This window comes from Macrosteles quadrilineatus, unplaced genomic scaffold (assembly GCF_028750875.1).
Source record: "Macrosteles quadrilineatus isolate MER2022 unplaced genomic scaffold, UCM_ALF_1.0 Scaffold_9__3_contigs__length_116548681, whole genome shotgun sequence".
In the NCBI taxonomy this organism is placed as follows: Eukaryota; Metazoa; Arthropoda; class Insecta; order Hemiptera; family Cicadellidae; genus Macrosteles; species Macrosteles quadrilineatus.
In genome coordinates this window covers 74,281,157-74,306,120 of record NW_026542602.1, presented here as the reverse complement: position 1 = coordinate 74,306,120, position 24,964 = coordinate 74,281,157, and the positions used below count along the sequence as shown (strand labels likewise).

General features: G+C 35.7%; 1 protein-coding gene across 28 annotated transcripts in view; it reads left to right on the top strand.

Moving 5' to 3' along the window:
* LOC129004103 (sodium channel protein para-like) overlaps positions 1-24,964 on the top strand; it is a 142,784-nt gene that overhangs the window by 48,584 nt on the left and 69,236 nt on the right. For all 28 annotated transcript variants that reach the window (XM_054432521.1, XM_054432532.1, XM_054432526.1 and 25 more), the window contains exon 2: positions 24,286-24,341. The gene's annotated coding sequence lies outside the window, so the exon portion shown is untranslated. The remainder of the gene's footprint in view (positions 1-24,285; positions 24,342-24,964) is intronic.

The window sequence follows — 24,964 nt, the reverse complement described above, 5'->3', positions numbered from 1 at the left end:
GTCAATCAGTTTTGTTGGAAGAACAGACAATTTCTTGAGTTTATAGGAGAAATATTGAAAACAGGAGGAGGAGACAATAATTAATAGGAAATTTATGAGAAGAGTAGAGGAGAGGCCTGGTCTCACGGTAAGGAATCCAGGTACACAATCACTTGGGGAGATGAATCATTTTTGCCAGTTATGCTAAGTTAAGCAACTTATTTTGGAAGTAAAAAAACCATGAAGAATATACACATCATGTTGTCACAGTGGTAAAGTAAACCTACCTAAAGTCAGATCAAATAAATACATGCAAGAAATATTTACTGGCAACAGCTTTAAGTCGGGAAACATTTGTAGAAAACGCTAAAACATAAAGCCGGGTCCAAAAATGCTAAAATATTTTTACAAGAAGCGTTTATTTTTTCACGTGAGTATTTCAATTAGTTACATAAGCATTTAGTCTGGTCTTTTAAACTCATCTATAATTATGACTGTTATTACTGTAGTTTTAAAATAACTTCTGTATAATACCGATACTTGACAATTGCTCGATTTCGAGCAACAGGCATACACTAGTCTTTTAAATTACATGAATCAAAATTTACATAATTGGAGTTTTAATCTATTCGTGTTTAGTCAGGGCTGTTTGTATAGTTATAATAATAATGATATTTTATATTACAAGTCATCAAATTTTTGTGAAAGAATAGTCGGGAAGATTCTCTGATTGCCATGCAAAATCCGAAACTTAGTTGTTACGTTAACTTTAAATACAATTACTAAGTTCTAGTTTGTTTGCTTCTTAGAAAACCAGTTAGTTTTAAAGAAGACATCTAAATGTTTTAAGGTATTTAAACTTGACTTAACTGCCACCAGTCGTTTTCGAGAAGTTTTTGACATTTGTAATGAAGTTAGGTATACAAATTATAGAAAATTCATCACTAAAATTTTTTTCTTAAAACCGTCCAATTGGAAATCTAGAATTCCAGATTATAATGTGAATACTCTTTACAAATGTATTTGTTCAAGATTAAGACACATACACAGTACTATTATCATAGTTTAGATTGATTGTAAGTATTTTTTCAAGAAAGTGATAAGTTCTGATAGTTGACGTATAAATGCAAACGTCATCTAGCTCAGATACATCTATTGATTTTTGCTCACCCTATACAAACCTTCAGTTCCTTAACTAAACTTCCTTCTTGGGGTTTTCAACGGTTCTTTTCTATGAACAATAAAGCTATTAAATAAAATAAAGTAACATGTTAAAAAAGGTTGTGTATTTTTTAGATACAGTATGACAATTGCATGTACTGATTTGTTTTATATTTATTTATTATTGCTCCTATTTTCCCCACAAAAACGATAGAGTATCAGCCATTTATCTAAAAAAAACTCGGTTTTGGACCATAATTTTTTACTTTCCGACAGATATTTTCAATCTGCCTAGTTGTTCAAAAAGCCTCTAAAGATTGTCACTATGCTTTTCAATTTAGATTTGCCTTTGACATCGGTAGTTCTGCCTAGTTACATTATTTTTTTCTCAAATTATGACCTATCCAACAGAATTATTGTATTTCAATGAAATTTTGTTTTGTTAGTTGCTAAAGCTCAATAATTGCTCGTTACTGTTCTGGGTCATCACATGACCATAAAAGATTGACATGGGGTACTTGACAATATAAATATGGCGACACTTGTTTTAGAGTATTTTCCTCAAATAGGAAAGAAGCTAGTACTGAGGTGGCATGGTGAGACTCGTGACCAATTTACTCTTTCATTTTGATGTCCCCAGGGACAAGAAAACACTATTAGTTTAGGTTTATATACATATCAGTTACGGTTATAATGTATATAGGGTCTCCTGTAATAATTTGAATAAAAGGTAATATAGGCCTATTTAAAAAAAATACATTTTGTAACCTTCATTTGAGATACACGAATTTGTCGATGACCCAATTTACCTAATCAAAGGTAATGAAAATACGTGTTATCAGTTTAGTTACTTAAATACAACATCAAATCCATTGATATTCAAGATGTATAAAGAACATATGGTAAAACATTATTGATCTTAGCAATCAGAAGAAATAAATTGAAACATCAATTCAAAATTGACAGAAAAGACACTCAAATAGACCTTGATTACATACTGTATAAAAAACCTCTCCACGACAACATGAAACGACAAGCTTTAACTCAATGAAAAAAAAATTTCAAATACAAATGAACGAACAAAACTAAAAAAATATATCATAGAAAATGTAGCTAAAACAATGACTACAATCCTAAATAATCATCAAAATAATTATAAAGGAAAACTTTACAAAACAAAAAAGAAAATAGCGTCTCCCATTCAACAATATTCATATAAGCCTTCAAGAAGAACACTCGATAAATATAAATCCTAAATCACTTACATAACGTGAAATATCTTCTTTGGCTTGATACAAAAAGTCAATAATAATCGACAGTAAGCATACAAAAATAGGCATTAAAATAACTATTAAGAATACAGGCCATGAAATTCGCTCATTCTGCAGGCTTACTGCTGCAGGGGTATTTTTTCTAAGTTATGTACTCATGTTATGATTCCAGGTTGATAAACTAACTTTTTTTTGCTGACTATTTCCCACATCAGATACAGTAATAGGGTACATTTATCTATACTGGATGTTTTGCTCGTGTGTGTGTAGGCGTCTGTGTTTTATTCACGTGCGTGTATTCCCCAGGCGGATATTTTTCGGACTGATCGTAAAATAAGAAACAGCGCACTCTTGCAATATTGATATTGAAACACGATATCAAAGTACATGGTCTGTGTACAATCACAACTCATCTTGTCTTAAAGAACTTCCAATGAAAGATAAATTTTCCGATAAAAGATAATTTTATAAAGAAAAAGTTAAGATTAGTTGTCTATCTCTTTACACTGATACGGCATTAATACAGTATTTCATTTGTGTTAAATGCCTCATTTTCAGGTTCCAGTTATCTCTATCGGAAAATATCTAAACTTAATATTGAACAATATCTACAGGAGTTTTTTAAACTTGTTTCTTTATTTATGTAAAAACTGCTATAGAGAGAAATATGCAGTTTGCGGGAATCGTCTATTGACGTAGGGGCCACAATTGTTGTGAATTTAATGTGAAGTTCCCATTCACCAACTTTCTCCCCCTACCCTTACCTTAAATTTTTTTAATTGCAAGATACCCCTTTTGACATATCAAATCTGAGGGCATGAAAAAGAAAAATAATGGCGCAAACTAGAGATCTCTATGACAACGTATAACACGTTTTTTAAATGGTTGTAGCTAAAACGGTAAGAGCTAGCAAAGATTTGAAATAATTTTCATGGTTAGGAATTAAAATTTCTATAAAAACTCTTAAGCGTTTTCCGAAAATCGCACTCATTCACCTTCAAAAGTCGCCCTACTTCTAAAATTTGTAAAATTTCTCGACTTTTAAAAAAAATTTTTATTGAACAAGCATGCCAGCTAGTCATACCTTTGAAAAAGCTTGTTCAATAAAAAAAATAACCGCAAAGTTTCATGTAGCATATTAATAATATATATTAGAATATGTAGGATTTATAGCACAATATCTTACGAAATATTTACTATCACCAAGTATTTTCATGAAAACATATTTATTTGTTAACCATTTTGTGGTGCAATTGGTTGTTAGTCTGGTTCTAAAATACATACTGTATGAAGGAACAGACGTTTTTCTCGTTCGAAAAAGTATGAATGGAATTCGTAAAATTGTTGCGTTCTGGAATTTGAGAACAACAAAACGCCAACCCATCGTGTTTAAGGTTTTAGTTCTAAGAAGCAACACAGGTAAACCTTTGTTTTCCGCGTCCAATAAGCAAGACTATTGTACGGTCTCGAGTCACCTTAGGCCAACGTGTACTAATGAAACCTACACAAACCTGTGAAATATGGTTCTACACACACAAAATATGCTTGCACAAATATACAATATTTTACAAACCTTTTAAACGCACCCAGCAACAAAATATAAATGACTTCGATACTTGGTGGTCGGTAACAAAATTAATAGAACATATTACTGTACATAATTCGAAAGTCTCATTTTCCGAGACGCGCCTGAGGTTCATGAACTCAGAAAATGAGACTTTCAATGTTAGTACAGTCAAGGCAAAACTGACCTCTTGTTAGTAAGTTGTAATTTTTTATATGGTGGAATACCGGCAAAAGGTAGGCATTCTTTCCTGAAGAAGAAAAAAATCTGTCATATATATTATCCAGTTGAAGCCAATTTGTTGTTAAATTAGTGCTTATTTTCAGTAATTGAATGAGAATCTCACAGAATATGGTACTGTCAAAGCTCGATATCCTCTCATGGTTTAAAAAAAGGAAAATAAATCGACAAATTTTCTTCAACCCTAAATTGTAGATTGGGAAACGATTATTTTTTTGACACCTGCTGTCATTTAAAATAGGTCGAATTAATCATCTAACAAGGATGTTGTTTAAATTGTTGTAATTTGATATGAGCCGAGTAAAATGAATAAGACGTCAGTTCAAAATGCATACAGTGTTTTGGTATAAGCTTAATTTAGTATACTTGTCTCTGAAATTATGGTTGATTGGCTAAAATCTAACTTTGGTTCTAGAGACATTGAAACATTTGATACATTTCACCACTAGGTTTAAAACTTAGGTTTCGAACTTAGAGTGGCGTGGTTTAGGCTAACTACTAATAAATCATGAAATACTCATAAATGAGTCATTAGTGATAAAATTATTAGCAAGTTTGATGGTGAGACATGGCATCCAAGCTTTTTGCACTATTTAAGCACAAAAGAACAAATTCTAAACGTACTTTATTTTTTGAAACAATTACAAAAAATTAATTTTTTTTATCCTAACTAACATTAATTACCACCACATAAGCAATGAGACCTGTCAGTGCGTGGACGGCCGAAGCCAGTCCAAGTCGACGGCTGTTAGAAACCCTGCATACGTCAATTGTAATACTAAGTAGCCAGTCTGCTTTGGCTTCTCCAAATCATGTTGTTTCTTCAAACTCACTTTCACGCTTCTCACTCTCGTTGGAACGTGTTGCTTGCTTTGCGTTTCTTTTGTATAAGGAGGCTCGGGATTTAACGATTTTTGTGAATTAACGCCAATGGTGGTGCTATTTATTCGGGATGCACCCAATAGAAATTTGTTGGACATAATAATAAGTTGTATTTGTGTAATGGAAATGAGTCACAGACTCATCAACGTAAAAAATATATACAATTGGTACTTTCGTTTTATTCCGACCAAACCTAAATAATTATAACCTAACTCTACCCTAACTTAACCTAACCTAAGGGTGGACTATATTTAGGTTATGTTAGGATAGGTTAGGAAGATTTTGTTATGAAACCAATTTATGTCTCGGTGTTATACGAAAGTACCATAAAATTGTATGATTATAACATTATATATGTTAAAATTCTTTCAGTAATGTGTCACCTTGGATGCAAGGTGGGTAGGGGCCAACCTCCCCAGAATGCCCAAAACTTGGCATTGGCACGTCGTTTTTTCAGTAGTCATCTACGATCTTTGATCAGCTATGAAAGCAATATGGAATATAATTTGTAGAAATAAATCTCCGATAGTAAAGATCCAATAATCAGCTTTGGGAATGTATAGGCTAAGAGTTTTTTTTAAAGGTGTTCTTGGTGACAAAAGGATACTCCACAAAAGTTTCCTAGAATTAAACCTCGCCCGAATTTATTTGCATCTCAAAATCTTTGTAATCAATCTCGTTTGTTGTAATCAAAATCGTCGCGTTTAAAACATTGGCAGAACAGAATATGTGCTTGGATAAATCTATGTCTCGTTAGCTATTTTATTGGCACTAAAAAAGGGGTGTGGCTGCAGATGGAAGAGGGTAAAATTATTGGTCGCAAAATATCCTTTCATATCCTTCTATATGCTGAACAAGTATTTTGTTCATTATAGATTTTCACGATTTTCTGTAATCTTGTGTTAAATAAGAAATGTACATTGTTCTTATTGACAGTCTGTATTTCCTTCTTTCAGAAACTTTCACCAATCCAATCAAAGCCCTGTACAGTAAAACATATACTTAAAACAAATCAAAGATATACATATACATAAAACATATAATTCTGAGTGAAGTAAAGGAGTCTACGTTACAAGAGACATTCTTTAAATTTAAATTGCCTACGTAGAAGTTTACTTACAGTTCGACATCAATCATAATTAAGATTATGATTAATAAGGATTAATAAGGATAATAAGGATACATAAGTGTAAGGACAATTTGTATAGTGTGTCTAAAGATATGTGAGTTATTTATAACTTTCATGTAAGTTATTTTCAAATTTAAATTTTCATTCCATGGATAGTAACGCTTCAGCGAGTGCATATTGTCAATATGTCTAACTCTAACTTTGGAGTAAATTTTATAAATTGGTACAAAATGACATCTGTACTGGGCTGAAGATGACTCCAGTGTTAAGTCGAAACTAGTTGTCAAAATGCAATCAACGATATAAACAGCAAACTAGCTCTTTACATCGATGAACGCATCATCAAAGATCACATAAATGCAGATTACTCTCATTTATAGTATTTATCCCAATTTATGGTGTGATCATGAAGCTAAAAGCAATAAAATTTAATAAATTTTACATTGTAATCTACACTCTTTGTTATATACCAGAAGACAAGTAGCAAATTACTCGTGTTTATGTTGTAATAGATCTGAAATAAGTTGTAAATTAGAGAAATGTTATTGCACTCTTTCGTGGACATAAGCACACCTTGAAAATTTCGTAAGCCAATCCATTGTTATGATAAATCTACAGGAAAGTAAGCAGATTTTGTCATCCTTAAAGCCGCTTTTACATAAGTTTCCCGGAAAGGCTACCTTCCTCAAATAACTTGAATCGGGTAACGTGCTCCATTTGGACAAACAAACTTGAAAATAAACGGTATACAGGTGGACAGACAGATTTGTATGACAGTAATGGTAGATCAAAGACCATCTGTGCCTAAAACTTGTTTCCATTTAAGTATTTACTACTAAGAAATTACAAGGAAAATATAATTGAAAATATATGTAACCAGTACATGAATGTATGAATACCATAATATGTATTTGGAAACAAACAAATAAAGTTATTACGTAGAAAGACGAGTTCCATATGAGTGGGGTAAAACGTTTTGATATGCTGCAGGTTTAAACCTGCCACATCCTTTACTTAGACGACGTAAAGCAGGCTTACCAGGGCAAACACACGTGCAGTAAAATACACACACTTACACACGCACACAGTGACACAGTAGTTGATATACGCCAAGACAGGTTTACTACCCTAGTCTTGGTCAATATCTGCAGTATTAGCTTGGAAGTCTCTTGAAGGATTGTGGTTAAATTCAAGTTAATATTGTCATAATGGAAGTTTGATCTGGTCATAATAAAGGTAGTTTGATAGTAAAAAATTGGTCAAATAATAGAGCTTCTAAAGTTTTGCGGGTTCAAATCTGTCAATTGCCAATGACTTTTGACTGTCATATTTCCTTGGCTGTGTCATATTGCCAGTGCTTGTGATCACTCTAAGCTGTAGGACCACAGTTTAGAAACGCGTAGATAGATATATTTGTCCCAGACGAGAATAGCTTTCTGTTTAATGGAGAGATCTTTCCACAAAAATCAATACTACTTCATAGTCCACGTGAGACCGCCTCAAGCGCAAGGTTGATGTTTATCATTGTTTTAAATCATTGTTGATTTAAACCCGCATGTCGTTTGTTAAATCGATCCAGTTAACAGCAATCGGTCGTACGGTTTCTTAGAAGTGTTTATTGTGGTTCACATTATGTACACGCAAATTTTAAGTTTCGCAGAAAACAGTTGGACAATTATTCTTATTACAGACAACATTGGGACTCTACTGGGGGCTACATCATTTAAGTGTGGAAACCTTTTTTTTAACATTTACTACAGTTCAACATACCTGCCTACTATAGTCCACCTACAAAAATATAACCCAAATGCCTCCATTTTACAGCCTCTCCAATTGGACTGTCAATGTAGTGTCATACATGTCAAAAATTAAGCGTGTGGTTGGGAAAATTAACTGAAACAATTATTTAGTGCAAGTCTGTTATTATTGTTTTAATTTTAGTTTTGTATGAACTCATTTGCCTAAAGTATTTCCTCATTTTTCAAGCTGGCGATTCTTCTGATTAGGAATAATCCTGAACCAATTAATAAGATCACTATGCAACTTTTTTGCGTTTTTGCATACACAGGACTCGTGTTAAACCATGTCTTAAAGCTTTCTTGTGGGAAACTTAGGTTAAAAAGTTTGTAAAATATACTATTTTACGTAAAATCCTAACTATCCAAAGATCCGTGGAATTTAAACCCGGTGATTTCTTGCTACATGGCGAGGTGATATTTAAAATGATCAGAAGTATGAAGTCACAATCTTCAAATAACTAAGGAGGTTATAAACTTGTTTATCATCTTATAGGTTTAACATCATTGGTAGTGTCGGAAGGTATGGGGGTTTAGTGAGTGGGAGAAAATTTCGCGCCGTTCCGGGCAAACCTCGCATGCGGGGTTGGTTCGGCAGATTGGCCACAACCTAAACCCCAACTCTCACTTGTTAGCTGCGGAGAGCTACCTTCTGCCACTGGGTGTTGGTCCACCTACAGAACCAAGTGAGGGGGGCCCTAGACTAAGGTGTAATGCGATCCGTGCCAAGAGTCTTGTGGCACTGGGGGCCTAATATTCAGTGTCTTAACGGAGCCTTCTGGGAACCAGGGGTAACCCAGTCGTACACACCCCTTACCTCTCTAATCGGGTCACTGGGGAGGTGGACTTAAATACCCGGTATTCGTGAGAACAATGTAGACAGTCTGGCCCAAATGGAGGAGGAAGGTCTACTGAAATCTGACGATGACGACAAGCTCGCAGAAACCGGAAAGGAACGAAAAACGACTTTCCAGGGGCGAGTCGCAAAGATGGAGGATAGCGGATGCTTTAGCCAAAGGCGAAAAGGTGCTATCCAGAAGTGAGAGGAGGCTGGTGTGGGCTGCCAAGCACCCTAACTCTGCTGCCTGCAAAGCCAGTTCCTCCGGGAACTAGGATGCTGGGAAAAAGCAGAGCAAGGATGGTACCCCCAAAGCTGACTCTAATGAAGCCTCCAGGAAGAAAGGTGGAGGCTGTGCTAACGCAGCCACAAAGGATTGGCTGGTCAAGCAAGTTCAGGAGCTGAGACCTTTCAGGGAAATCTCGCTACGGCTTGCCCCAGCCAGAGACCTTGTGAAAGCTGTGAAGGTATATTTATGTGCCCAGCCCTACAAGGTCTGCGTATGAGATCCCTCGTACGAAAAACGACTTTCCAGGGGTGAGTTGCAAAGACGGAGGATAGCGGATGCTTTAGCCAAAGGCGAAAAGGTGCTATCCAGAAGTGAGAGGAGGCTGGTGTGGGCTGCCAAGCACCCTAACTCTGCTGCCTGCAAAGCCAGTTCCTCCGGGAACTAGGATGCTGGGAAAAAGCAGGGCAAGGGTGGTACCCCCAAAGCTGACTCTAATGAAGCCTCCAGGAAGAAAGGTGGAGGCTGTGCTGACGCAGCCACAAAGGATTGGCTGGTCAAGCAAGTTCAGGAGCTGAGTCCTTTCAGGGAAATCTCGCGGCTTGCTCCAGCCAGAGACCTTGTGAAAGCTGTGAAGGTATATTTAGGTGCCCAGCCCTACAAGGTCTGCGTATGAGATCCCTTGGCCTATCGATGGGAGATCAAAGGGACGAACAGGTCACCATAGTCAAGAGGCTCTCACGGTTCACCAAGGACCTGGGATTTGACGGAGAATGAGGACCTGTGAACGAGGGTGCACAATAAGCTGTTCTAGCTGCGATGCAATCCCATGGTAACTTGTAAGCCTGGCCCTCTGTTAAAAAAAAATAATAAAAAAAATTGGTAGTGTCTAGTCATAAAAGTACCACAATAGCAGGTTATTGCGGAAGCTATATTCAGTACCTTAGTGTCTTAAACCGACCAAATGTTTTCAATACTTATTTATTGTTCACTTTTTTCCTCTTATGAGCACTGTTTCGTGCCAATATAACTTTCTTCGCCTCTGTGTATATAATGCTATTTCGTATGAGCAACCTTAAAAAGTCTCTAATTTGATAACTAATTATTCAAAGTAATTAATACACGTGCACGTTAATTTGTCTAGTTATTAGAATCCCAGACGTCAATGCTAGAAGGACTTATTCGATCCTTGGCAGATTAAAAAAAAATTGAGTGCCTTGCGCAACTTTTCCTTTAGTTTAGTCTCTTACAAATTAACTTCTGGTATTGAAAACAGATAGAGGGTGACTTGGTATTTCTGAAACAACCCCAAAATGACAAGTTTGAGGTTATGTCCTGTTTACGTCATGGTCACGTGACTGAGAAAGACAGTGTCACGTGGTCCTTGGTCCACGTGCTTTACTTGGAAGTTTTAGTATTGTTGTCCAATATTAATTAAATATCTTGACAACACAAATGTACAACTTGCTACTTTTATCTTGTTAAGTTTGAATTTAAAATGGATTTTATTTATGGACTGTTTATAATATTCATTGGTTGATTTCAATCGTCCTTCCTAAAAATATCAAACAATTGTATATTATTTTGTTATTCAATATGTTATTGTGTTATTGAAATGTTAAATTACACATACATTCAATGTGTACACTAACATAAATCGTAATAAACTAAACGATTTAATCCATTAAAACAGCTGTTTGTGTGTATTAGCAAATTAAATTGAAAACAAACTAGAAGCAGTTCAAGATCTCTTTAAATGTAAACTATTTCAATTTTGTAAATTAGTTTGTTTGTTTAAATGTGCAATATGACGAAAAATATAGTTCATCACACTTGAAAAAAGTGTCTTTTCAGCCCTTGCTCATTTTCCGACTTCGGCTTTGCCTCTGTCGTAAAACTGGAGCCCGGGTCGAGAAAAGTCACTTTACGCCCTAATGATGAAATATACATTATCTACCTTATCAAAAAGCTGCCTATTTTATATAAAAAAAATGTACTATCACCCTGAGAGATGAAAATGTACATTTTTGCCTCGCCAGACACTAAGTTAATGTACGTGGAAGTATGTTCGCGTCGTGCTCGTAACACTGTCACGCACACTTTTACATAATAACTAATATCTTGCTATTCAGCACGGCATTATGGCTAATGGGGGAATGAAAATTATGATCATTTGAGTTCTTTTGTAGAGTGGTACTATGAGCATTAGGGGTATTTACAAAAACAAACTGAGAATATGTACTAGAACGTATATGCCCTAGTTTGATTAATAACTTGAATGTTTGAATTAAGTATTATTACTGTTATATTGTTGGTTATAATGAAACGTTGTGTGAAACTGTGTTCAACATTACTTTTTGGACAACAATGCGTATTTAATACAGTAAAAGGTTTTGCTCAGTAGCTTACATGTTTCGTTGCGAAGACAACATCGTTTTTGAAAAAATAGTTTGAAAATGTGTACCAAATATTAAATTTACTAGGCCAAAAACATGAATTTGGGCGTAATTTAAACTGAATATGAATGCAATATGAGTGTAAAATTTGTGTAAATAATCTCAGTTAGCTTCGTCAATGATCGTTTCTTTATCCAGGATGATTTATTAAATAACTTCTTGATCAGCATTGTACGTGTTATTAAATTTACGGAAAGTAAATAAAAGAAACGTCTTATAACACTTAAAACATATATTTACGCTTATACTGTTAACTCACAAGACGTTAAATGTACTAAATAACTTTTTGATCAGCATTGTACGTTTTATTAAATAAGATAGGACAATTATCTAGACAAGATAAGAGATTGTAATTTTTTGTAAATTGTATCCTTTTAAGATAATCAAGGATATTATGACCAAAACACTACTATTGATAATCGTTAGCTTCGTCATAACAATAATCAGCTTTATAAGGAATACAATCAATCAAAATCAAATAAACTACATCATAGGTGATGAAAAAATGTTTAAAATACTAATCGTAGTTCAAGGTGGGCATAATCCAAGTCAAAGCTCTTTACCATCAAAGACGCACAAATTTTGAAATAGCCAGATATATGTTCTCCACAATCATCCTTAATTACATTTCTGTGATCGTTGATTTTAATTGAGGCCAAACATTAACATTAGCAATACAAACTTTGTCAATCCGTATTTAAGATTGCAGGCGCATATTTCAGTACGTGTTACTAGCAATCGATGATGGAAACACGCAATTCGACACACGAAACCACGTGACCTTTGCTGCATTGAGTTACATGCCGGATATGATACGACACGCGGCAATATGACAACTTTGTAAATATGATTTTCCAATGTATGATTACATTAAAGACCTTGGCAACGTAATATTATTTTAACAATCCTGTTATTAAATGTTTTACATTGGGCTAGCCCTGTAGACCTGTTGGGAAGCAAACTGGTCTAGTAGTAGTGCGAGAGGCTTCCATCCAGTAGATTCGAGAGCGAGGCAGTGGTCCGACAGTCATAACTCCGAAAGGCACTGGTCCGAAAGAAATTACATGGCCAGGCACTGCTTTGAATGACATAAGTTCAACAGGAACTGGTTCAAAAGTCATAACTCCGAAAGTCACTAGTCCGAAATATTTCGTCCATCCAGGCACTGCTCCAAAACAATGTGTGCATCCAGGCACTGCTCCGAAAGTTATAAACACCGAAAGTCACTAGTCTGAAAAGATGTTCATATCCCGCCAATCACCATTGTAAATTAGTTTGGCCTAAATTAAGAGGTGTCGTAGTAAGGGTTTTAGCGAATTACCCTTAATTATGTAATTTAGTTGTAGGATAGTGAAGCAATCCTCTAGGTCTAGCCGGAAGCAATGTATAACACTGGTGAAAACAAATACATTCGTATTAATTGATAAAAATGTTCCTCACTAGAACCTAATACCCTATGATGTTGTAGGAAATTCCACTACGGCTATAGACCCCACATATACGAACACCACATTAAAGTCCAATATGAAACGTCACAGAATCTCCAAAACTGGTCTAACGTTTAATGAATCATAAACTATTTTATATGATCCTGATCTCTGATGTTATGAATAGGCTTTTTTCTAAAGCCTTTAAGCAAATATCAACAAGTGCTGACTAGTTGCGTTAGTGCAACATTGTTTTGACGTGATGCAAACTTTGATGGCATCGCGGTTGCGACTAATACAGTCCGCAAAATTAATTCAACTAGCAGTTTATTGTAAGTAGAACAGGGAGGCAGGAAGCCTAAGCTTCCTATTTTTGAAGCTATGAAACTAAATACTGTCATAGAAGTCCTTTTTGAGGGTGCTCTCCAAGTGACAAAACTTAATGTAGCTAAATAAAATCTTCATCGAAATAATTAAATAGTTATTTGTGTAACTAGTGGTGAAAGTGGCACTTTGCTGCACACGAGAGCAATGTTTACGCACGAGCCGCAGGCGAGTGCGGAATGATCTCGAGTGCAGCAAAGGCCTTTTTCACTCGTGTTACACATTATATTTTTCCTACAGTCACTATAAAGCATATAAATAATTAGTCTTTCAAACACTATACAACACGTTTTTAGGTTCAGCTGGCAACACAAATGGTGCCCTAGAGAAAGTAGTACCCGCGGTCCGTATCACTCCGCTATTTTTCCTCGGCAAGAAATGTGCTCCGCGTTTTGAGAATATAGTTCCGTATGTTTTTGTAATTTGAAATGGTTTCCGCGCCTAAAAAAAATGCTTTAAAGGTATTTTCTTGTTTATTAAGATCGTAGGAATCTTTTAAAAACGTTTAAAAGAAAAGTCCAGAAAGTTCAGAAATACCGAAACTATAAACACGAAATGACAGGTTAAATCGTAGTTATAATAGTCAATCAGCTGCTCATAGTATTATTATCTTTAAGTGTTGCCAACCTATTTCCAAGCGTACACGGATTACGTGCATAATAGAACCACGCTGTTTTGTGTTGTTTCGTTGGAATCCTGATGTGCGGCAAAGTATAAACCGTACGGCAAAGTATAAACCGTACGGCAAAGTATAAATATGTAGCAATTAGCAGCTTTCTGTACTATAAACAGTACAAGGAAGCCAACTTTGTCGGGTGACTGTAGGAAAAATTAATTGTTTGATATTTTTAGGAAGGACGATTAAAATCAACTTGTGTTATATATTCAACGGTGTACATTATACCATAGACAACAAATTAAATATAGACTATCAGCCGTGCAGTGGTTACCATGGCTACCATAGGTTCTGGCGCACACCACTGGGAGCGTCGTGTAGTTACGTAGCACTAGGCCATAACTACATGGCGCTCCCAGCGGTGTACGCCAGAACCTATGGTAACCGCAGCACAGGTGACGGTCTATATTTAATTCTTTTTGTCTATGTTTATACTATCGACATATAGAACCATTTACATGAAGGCAACAAAAAGCTTCAAACGATTAACAATCGATACATGCAATTGTTTACTATCAACTTTTACAACTGAGTTGACAACAGCTGATTTTTACTCCCTAGGGGCTAAAAACGCTTGCTTAAGACTTGCAACGCATGTATTTTAAACGGCTGAATCGTTGCAGTATGACAAAAAATCTTAATTTTAACAACTGACTTTAAAATTCAATGTTGAAAGTAGACTTCTCATTATATTGTAAAATCTAAAGACTTTATTGTTTGTTATGATTTTTCACACATTGGTTTTGCACATCGGTGTTTCTCTCTTATGCTAGGCTGGATTTTAAAATGTGTTTTTCACTATAAGTAAAAGGATGAAGTGGACGGACTTAAGTGTCTCAGAGGACGTCGTGCTTAAAAAAGTCAGGTAAAATAATAATGTTAATCTCCAAATGCACACTGGGTCTGAAGCTATTTAATCTAGTGGTAGGTCAAATGATAAATTATATTTCACAAATCGTTGAGTACTGTACATTCAAAATTGCCATTTAAAAATTTTTGTGGATAAAGTTATAGATAAATCCCCTGTTGAAGTGCAAATAACTCATTCTGCAAAAATAAGAAATTTAATTTCGATCGATATGTTGTTCACTTAAACAAAATAGTGATATTCCTTGTTAGGCTACGGCCACACGGGCGTTTTTTCACGCGGTAAAATGTAGCTTATTTTCACGCTGCTTGAATTCCCGCTGTTGTATGCCACACGTGCGTTTTTTTTCACGCGAAAAAATTTTGCTTATTTTCACGCAGGTTGCGGCAGGAGCGGTAAAAAGTTGTGGGAACCCGCAGTTGATTGACAAATTCACGTAGTTATGTTGTAAATCTTCCTCATGGCCGGAATAGTAACCTTGTTTCTGACTAGTGAACAAGAAATATGAATGGTATATTGATTTCGGTACGAAAACAATACTAAAATTATTTTATTTTGTTAACCTTTCATTTAGGCCTAATTATTTACATTTAGTATAAAAAATAAATTTAATATATTAATTTCGATACAAAAACAACACAAAAATTATTTTATTTTGACATTTAGTATAAAAAATAAATATAATATAAATATTTTTATGACAAGATTTTCATTAGATCTTTGAATATTCTACTACATAAATGCCTCTTTACATTTTTAGTACAACTAAATGCCTTTCCTTTTAGTAACAAATTATTAAGTGGCCCAGTAAGGTCGACCTATGTTTAAGATCCTAATGTATAATTGGCTAGACCCAAAAATATTTTACGCTATCCTGGAAAAAATTGTATACATTTAACTTTATTTTAACTTGCTAGAACGACTTGATCAAAGCTGCGTGTTGCTCCCGCCCGTGTGGCCAGGCACAGAGCGTGAAAACAAGCTTCAAAAATGCACCCCAGTCCATTCTTCTGCGGTCCCGCGGCGGTCGATTTTGAAGACGCGCCGAATCTGCGTGAAAACACACTCCGTGTGGCATACCTCATTACATTTAATGCTGCCCATATTTCTCGCGTTTTTTCACGCTGCGTTCTTGCGTGAAAAAACGCCCGTGTGGCCGTAGCCTTAAAAGAAGTATTGAGCACTAATCAAGTGAATAAGGATATTGATATTTTCTCATTTAGTTAAGTCAAACTTTGCTGGAAATCGGTGTAAACCCAAATCAGGTATTTACATGTTGTCATACAACACAATAGTTTCAAAATTCTCACAATAATTATTGACATTCCTTCCAGAAAAAAACACATGCCAGTATGGTAAACTATTACTTGTTCTTCGGTCGATAAAATAGTGCACGATATTGTGTTGAAAGCTCAATTATTTTGGTGATATTGTTACTACCTACAAAAAAATTAAAAATACTTTACTAGTTAGTAAAATTTATATGGCCCTTCAAATATCTATATGTTTAGTACGCTATATGCAAACTTTGTTCACACTTACCTCCACACATTTTTGTAACTCGCGTATACTGTATTTTGATTTCAAATTTGCTTTTAATGTCACTAAACGCAGGGTTTCCTGTAGAACCTAAAAACGGCAGCATCCACATCACTTCCAAAATCATTAAAAAAATTATATTTCAAAGTTACAAACTTAGGCCTATATACAAATTAGTATATACAAATGTATAATAAATTAAAATAATTTCGCATTACTTTTTAACAAGAGAATAATACAGAGTCAACGTAAGTCCCTTCTAGAATCGTTAAAGGACAAACTGTGTTGTTATTGCGTCCCCAAAATAAATAGCTTCCAATCGTTCTTGGAGATCCCCGTGTTATTTGTCAAGCCCTCTAGTGTTTAATTCATGTCGCACAACGTTCACGCAACTCAGCTCCCAACGTACAAATAAAGAGTAGTTTTTAACAGGTAGTTCTTAGCTGTTTCCTTGATATCTACAACAACCACTAAAACATTATCTTAGAGAGATACTGTGCTTGTATTCAAATATGGACGCTGGTTTGAATTCAAGTGAGAGAGTTATTAATGTGTTATAAATAATGATCATATTTTGATGTTAGGTAGTGACAAAATCAAAGTTATGTACCGTTCCCTTAAACAATCCTATTTTGGAGATAAAAATGCAAAAAAATAAAATAAAGTTTATACTTGGTTGAAAATAATAGGCCTTCTGCTTGGTTTGGTATTTGTAGTTTATTTTTAATTTTGCAACTTATTATTATTGACATACCGAAGTATATAATTGCATTTTCCCCTTGAAAAGTTCAGAATTCAAACAAGCTTAGCAAATGTTGCTATTCAATTAAAACAGCATTGGTATTTGACGCCCATTGGTCCCCAAGATATTAAAAGTGTTATTATACACGTACTGTCTCCAATGTCATTGATTTCACAATAAATATGAATGTCTTAGACCGCTTGTTTCTGTGCTGCTATTTGAAATCTTTGTTAACTATATTTAACAGCAATTACTTATGGCAATAAGTTTAAAATTACTTTTATTTAAATCCTGTTTGAAAACTCAAAAATCTAATAGAAGCGTTTTTTACTATGGATTTTCTTATAAGTGTGATTTATATATTTTTTAGGAAAACGGCCTCAGGAGTTGCTTGTAATGCGAACACGTTTTCAGAAAGAGAACTCCAACAAAATATTAGAGGAAAGTTGGTAAATCTGCGGTAAGAACCCCATATACCAGAAGATAACAGTGAATTATCCATCCAAATGCAATTAGTTGTTCCCTAAAAGTTCTTTTTACTTATTTTTTGCATACGTTTCTACTCCCTGGCATAGTCATATGCCGGATAATTCGACAATATCCTTTTCAGAAGAGGACGGCCACTTTTTTAGACTGTGGACTAACCATTGGTGATCTGACACATACTTTCTCCCATTAGCTTGTCAACAACCTGTAATATGGCTAAGCGGTGGGAGTAACTATGAATTTTATGGAGGGCTTTATGTGAAAATTACATAAGTTAGAATAACTTTTGAACCGGAATTCTTACGGCAATTGGATTTGTACAATCTTGTTCAGAATTTAAAGGGCCATAACATACTAGTAATTTCCTTCAAAAATTGCTTCTTTTAGAAAATATGGTTTTGTTAATTAATTTTTTTTTATGGGAAAATAACATGTTACAATAACTTTTGGACCGTAATTTTCACGGAAATGGGATTAGTACCATCTTGTTTAAAATTTGAAGGACTTAAGTTATAACATACTAAATTTTTATCAAAATCATTTTGGCCGTTTTCGAGAAAATCGGGTTTTTCGTTATTTTGTGGGTTTATATGGGAAAATCACCATTAAAAATCAAAATAAAAAATGCCCCCGCCGCAGCAACCCTGCAGACTAAGCAAATGTGCACAGGCGAAGACCGTACAGTGTTTACGTGTTTTGAAAAAGTTTACAAAATATGGTGTTTCATTTGACTACAAACCTTAAAGGATTTTTGGTGAAAAGCGAAAGGGTGAGTTAGTTATGTATTTGTGGATGGGACAGCAACAACCTCGGGGTCATCGGCCGACCCGCCGTGCGTGTGTATTGGCTGGCAATATGCTGAGAGTGCGGCAAGCTTTGAGCATATCAGCTATGATTTGGATTTGGGCAGTTGCTCCATGCCCCCTTTGTTATAAATTAGTGTATTGAAATGCAATCATACGTATTATTAAAATTATTGATTGGTCAAGTTAAGCTGATATAAACAAAACAGAATACAGTAATACAAACGAAGGGCGCACGGGAAAAATGAGCAAAGTCACAAAAACAAACTTTTATAGAAACGTGATATTAAGGTTTTATTCAGTGTTAAGGAGTCTAAAACTACATTTTATTCAAGTTCAGGACACACAATATGGCAGTGAGTATATTTATGTACCTATGTTGTTGTATTAATAGTCAAAGCTATTATACAATTTTCTAGCCATTTTCTTTTTTATAGTATGTAAAAAAAAAATAAAAACCCAAGCAAATACTGTACATACCTTCTAATGCAAAAAACACAGTACACTTGCAATAGAACAACGTCACCTAGGCCTGCTGATACATTTTATACAGCAGTTGCATTTGGCGCGTTTTGATATGGCGAATAAAATTAAATAAAATGACTTTATTATACATTTATTGTTATTTTAGGGTTACACAGTGGATTAAAACATACAGAACAATTATTAAAGAGGTAAAAGTTCTTTTTAAGTAAAAATAATGAATGAAATTCCTTGTCAATTTTTCTTCTTAAACTTTCTCTTCTTCGTTTGTTGGTTTGGAAGGAATACCAGGATCATTTTATTCCTCACTCGACATTGTTAATCAATCACTGATTGTTAGTTAGTCGATGAAATACTATTTAAATAGGTATTGAAAGTATAACAACAACAACTCCCGACTTCTATTGCAAAACAGTAGTGCAAACACTGTCAACACATGGACGACTATGATCGTTTTTCCCTGGCACGGAAAGACAATGATCGACATTCCCTTGTTTTAGGTGACTATGATCGTTTTTCCATTGTATAGCTAGAATTCGAAAATGATTTACTCTGACTACGATCACTTTTCTCTGGTTTTTGAACTGCTGCGTGATAGCCCAATGCAAGAGCATTGATGTCATGTAAATATCTCGAAAAACTTTTTAACTACTATGGTCGTTTTTCCCGTGTACCCTTCGTAACACCTGATTTTAATAAGGTAATACATTGAAAGAATTACACACAAATAAGTACAGCTGAGGTATTTTTAACATTAGGTATGTGGAAGGTTACCTTTAGAATGTAATTACGACCTTAAAGGGCAACTTTTGAAATAATGGATAGTTTTGCGCAGGGTTTCTCGTCATGTCGAACATTTTAAGTATATGGTTTATGGGGCTGTGATTTGTAGTTTTCTCAAAAGTTCATGGGTACTTTGGGATTCATATATGGATTTTGTATTGAAATCAACACCTATTGATATGCAAATACACAAATGTCAATAGACATACTAGTGACTAACAATACGCATGTCAATAGATATAATAATAGCCAACAATAAAAAAACCAGAGTAAAAATACAAATGAATCTCAAAATATTATTTAGTATTGATGCCTATTGATTAGTTGTATAACTGATTAGTTTTAGCGATACCTTTTGATAAGACCTAGCGATAAATGCAGAAGTGAATAGATACATATTTATATGCATCGAAACGAATTGCCCAAAAATACAACGGCAAGCATCTATTGAACGCCAATCTCGTAACAATATTGTTTGATTACGTTAGAGCCTATTGTTCATCCGCGCAATACAATGTTCATGCCAAATAATACAATTTGAATAATCCAATGATTATGCACTCCAACTATTCTGTTTCAAGTGGTTTATATAATCTGCAGTATAGCTACAAACTTGAAATAAGCACAATCTTTGTATTTGTTAAAACTTATATTGGAACATGAAAACATTAGTTCGATCATTTACAGCGGAGAAAAGAATTATAAAGAGTTATGAATAGAATATTTTCTTTGAAAGCTACAATTCACACTCTTGCAAGCAACACAGCAGGCTATATCTCAACTCAAGTCTCAAGATATTATATGTGTTTAGTATAGTATGCAATTATTTTTTGATTTCCACGACCAGTGGCTAGAGGCAGGCTGCCGTGTGGCGTGTCGCTGCAATGCAGTCCGTCTGGCAAGGCTGCGGTCGATATACTCCCCCCTAAATTCTCTCTTCTCCCCCTCTTTCTCACTGTCAAGCCGCTATCCGCTTTATTAATTTACTTGAGAATTACCCTTGTTTAGAGACAATGATGAGTTGTTGGTTTCATTGTCTACGGTTCACGAGTTAGTTTTTCTCAAGTGAGACCTTTGAGAATGTATAAATTATTTAAACGGTGTTTAAAATGTTAGGGTATTTGAATAAAGGTTGAATTTCCTTGTCCATATAGCATGATAGACAGGGAACCCAGAGCAGAGGCTTTATTTTCATGGCACAATTGACGTATTTTTGAGTCTTCAAAAATTACTGGTGGATGGTTGGAAAAAGGCAGATGAGTTCTTTAATTTAATTAGTTGCACAAAAATAAAGTGAGTCAGGCTTATTTGTGAGTCGGTGGCTCAGTCGGTAGCGTCGCGGACTTCGGGCCCAAGGCAGCGATGTCGTGGGTTCGGATCCTGGTCACTGCCGATAACATTTTATCAGTACAGTTCACCTTTGTACTGTACCGGCTCACTCATTGCTTTGCTGTAAACGATCCACGCACGGGCGCTTAGTCTATGTGGACGGGCAAATGCAAGGTTAAAAGAGGCCGCCAACCTCTTTAAAAAAAGTGACTCTGCTGCTTATTTAGCAGCAAACGCCTCATAATTACTAGATATCTTGCCTCCCCCCAACACACACACACACACACACACACACTTTTCTAGGGAGAGGAGGGGAAAGGCATTTACGCACACAGTTGGCCAGCCTGTAGTGTGAGACTCCTGGGAGGACCATACTACTCACTAAAAACCCCTCTACTCTGTTGGACACAGACCTGGGATTGTTTGTCACATTTCATCAAGTCAGGCCAACATGTGACCTAAGTCCTAGCACTACCACTGTTTCTGGCATTGTGTTATTTTATTACCTAGACTGCATCTCGGTCTAGGTCGAGTTTCTTGGTGCGAAGAATACTCTGGGTGAAACGTGACACACTTACAGGTCCAATTGTCCTGACCCTCCACCATCAGTGGGATGACCGTGTCCACCGACAGCAGTCCTACGTTGGATTTAGCCTCCAGGTGGGGCCTTTCCCAACGCGGGCAGCGGAAAAAGTAGTGTTTCGCGTCGTCGGGAGTGCCTGGGCAGTCGATACAATCGGTTTACACAACTTTGCCCATCCTGAATGGGTACGACCAGAAAATCCGTGGCCTGTCAGAAATTGAGTGTGATAACAATCTACCTCGCTGTGCCACTGATTTTTTAATCCGTCACCTGCCAGCGTCCCCGTGTCTCCTGTTCCCAGCTCTCCTGCCAGAGCCAGGAGGGCGCTCCTCGCTTCTTGCCTGGTCCTCTACGTGCCACTAATATATTGCCTTCCTCTCTGCCACCAAAAGTTTGACTAACTCCAGCAACCACAAGGACGGCGGGATCGGACACTGTTCGGTAGGCGGAGGGCGGATGCTACCCTGGTCCCTGAGTGCTGCCTGACGCTGCACTCGGGTGAACCACATCATGTACACTTTATTGAGTGCATCTGCCCACTCACACATATGATGATATATAAAATTAATTATGGCAATTCTTAGCTTGATTAGTTACAGAGTTTTCGACTACCGTTCACCGAGATGACTAGTGTTGGAATGATTGTCAGCTTTCGATAAAGTACTAAATAAAAACCTAAAGTAGGATTAGGAATATGCCAAGCCAAATTTCTTTCTTCCTTAATTGCTTGTAAATCACAAGAAATACAATGTTAGTTTTTAGTGCAATACTCCTTTCAACGTCAGTTGCTGAACCATAGACAAAATATATCGTTATGGAATAACAAAACATCATGAGAAAAAATATAATGGTCCTATTAAGAAAAATCCCAACTATTCCTTCTTATTCTTCCTACTGTGCTGTCTGCTCTATTTTTTTGCTGGTGTCAAAGGTCAAAGCGGAAAACAAACTTCAAACAAAATCTTTAAATCGACTGTGTGAATAACAATGACGCCGCCTAAGTTTAAGTTATTATTTGCATTATTTTTTAACCACAAAGTTAAGAAATTACACAATTTTAATCAACATCGTCGAAATAAACATCTTATCTGGTGGAATGACTCATGAGGGGGTTCCCGGTTCACGGTTTTTAAAGATTGAGTAGGTACGTGCTAGGTATTTTTGGCCTAAGTTAGGTATTAATTTATATTTTGGTAGATAGATACTACTTAATACATAGTTACATTAGAAATATAATATAGGCCTACCACAAGATTTTTCAAGTGGCTTATCAATAGGTAATCATGGAGACAGACCTAGGTCTTATAGGTAATAAACTAGTTAACTTGCTCCAATAGTTTGACAATGTCGTAAGTTAATCCAAACATTAAAAACAAGTAAGTTAGGCTAAAATAAAATCTAGAAAATCTAAGCTAACCTCATTAACCGTTTTAATGTACCCAACTACTATTCTAATAAAACTAATCTCGTAGAGTTCTGTATTAGTCTTAACAACGGACTCGTTTTAGACATTCAATCAAAGACTTTTTCTATTAACTTTAATAATGTATTCAATCAGTCTATATTTCAAATTTGAAATGCGTCAAAGTCGTATTACAAAGCTAATTAATCTTAATAGTGAGAAGGAGTTGATATGAGGGAGAGCCACTTAACAGAATGGAGTGGCCCAGTTAGGACTACCCTTGGGGGTTGCATGAACATAGAGCAATTACTAACTGTAGGCGACCTTGAGCGTCCATACACTTCTTCTGTAAAATATATTTTGTTTTAGCTTGTACTTAACATTTTAAGTTACTGTGTGTTTAAAACGTATAAGTTATAAAATCACTCAATTTTATAGTACTTTTCCATCATCTCCCCCTACCAAATTTTAATGTAGGCCACATTTGATTTGATTGAGTAAGGTTCATGACTTGGCCCTCAGGGTCCGACTACGACTCAGACATAAAACGGAATGCTATGAAGACCAAGTTTTTAGTGTTAGTGTACGTTGTTGTCTGTATGACAAAACCTGTCTCCTGACAATTGGCTATCTGCTGGAGGCTAGCCAATAACTTAGTTTAAGGCCCGGATAATTTCTACGTAGGGTAGACAAAGAGCCAGAAGAAAAGCTCCATCATACAGACTATAACTTATCCGTGACCGTAGAAGCCTAATAGTTCCTATAATCATTTTTTTTAAAGAGGTTGGTGGCCTCTTTTAACCTTGCATTTGCCCGTCCAAATAGACTACAGATCTGTTCGTGGATCGTAAACAGAAAAGCAACGGGTGAGCCGGTACAGTACAAAGGTGAACTATACTGATAAAATGTTTGCGGCAGTGACCAGGATCCGAACCCACCTCATTGCTGCCTTGTTTGCTTGGGCCCAAAGTCTGTGACGCTACCAACTGAGCGACTGACTAACCTAAATAATAGTAGGCCTGGAGATAGACATGGTGGAAGGAAAAAGCATATAGGTGCGCTATTCCCGTCATATGCTGACGTCATACAGATTGCAAACGCCATAAAAATTATAAAAACAATAACAATCAACAAACAACAAAATCTTTTTTTGAAAAATGGTCTATCATTTTTGATGTGCCATCTTAGTTATGTAGGTACTTGTTCAACAGATTTTACATTCTAAGTTTTGTTTACAGGAAGCCAAAATGTCGTGGGTGCCGACCGGTTAGCAGTAACCTCGGCCTAGCGATCTGTAAGTATTATTTTTGAATACAGTACATTTATATAAGAATATTTTTAGGATGAAACACAGGACCGTGCTTTTACCTTTCAAATAATATATCTTAACCCTAATAAGCGAGGTGTGTGGCTATCTAAAATACAGAGTTAATATTGTTAGATAAAAAATTAAACTAAGTTACTTTACCTTGTCCACTTAGGGAGAGATGAGGAAAGGCAACAACACTGAAAGTCATATCAATAGACACTGCTAGTGGTATTGAATTAATCCAACGGCAATTAACTGTTGTGATTACTGTACAAAATATCAAAAGCAACAGTGGCGTAGAAATGGTTCTTGTGCGCATATTGCTTGCCATTCTAATTGACAATCATAGGCCTACTAAGAATATATTATAAATCTGAAAGTTTGTTTGTTAGTTTGTAAGGCTATTTGTTTGGGGCGCAATAACAAATTCACTACTGGTCCGATGGGGCTGAAATTTGGCATGATGATAGCGCATGTATTCCCCATTAGGCAGCTATTCTTCTCTCAAAATCATTTTGGCCACTGGCTCTGGAGTTTCCTATGTTTACCTTTTGGTTACCGGTACTCATATTAAAAAAAAATCATAGATAAATCATAAATCATAAATC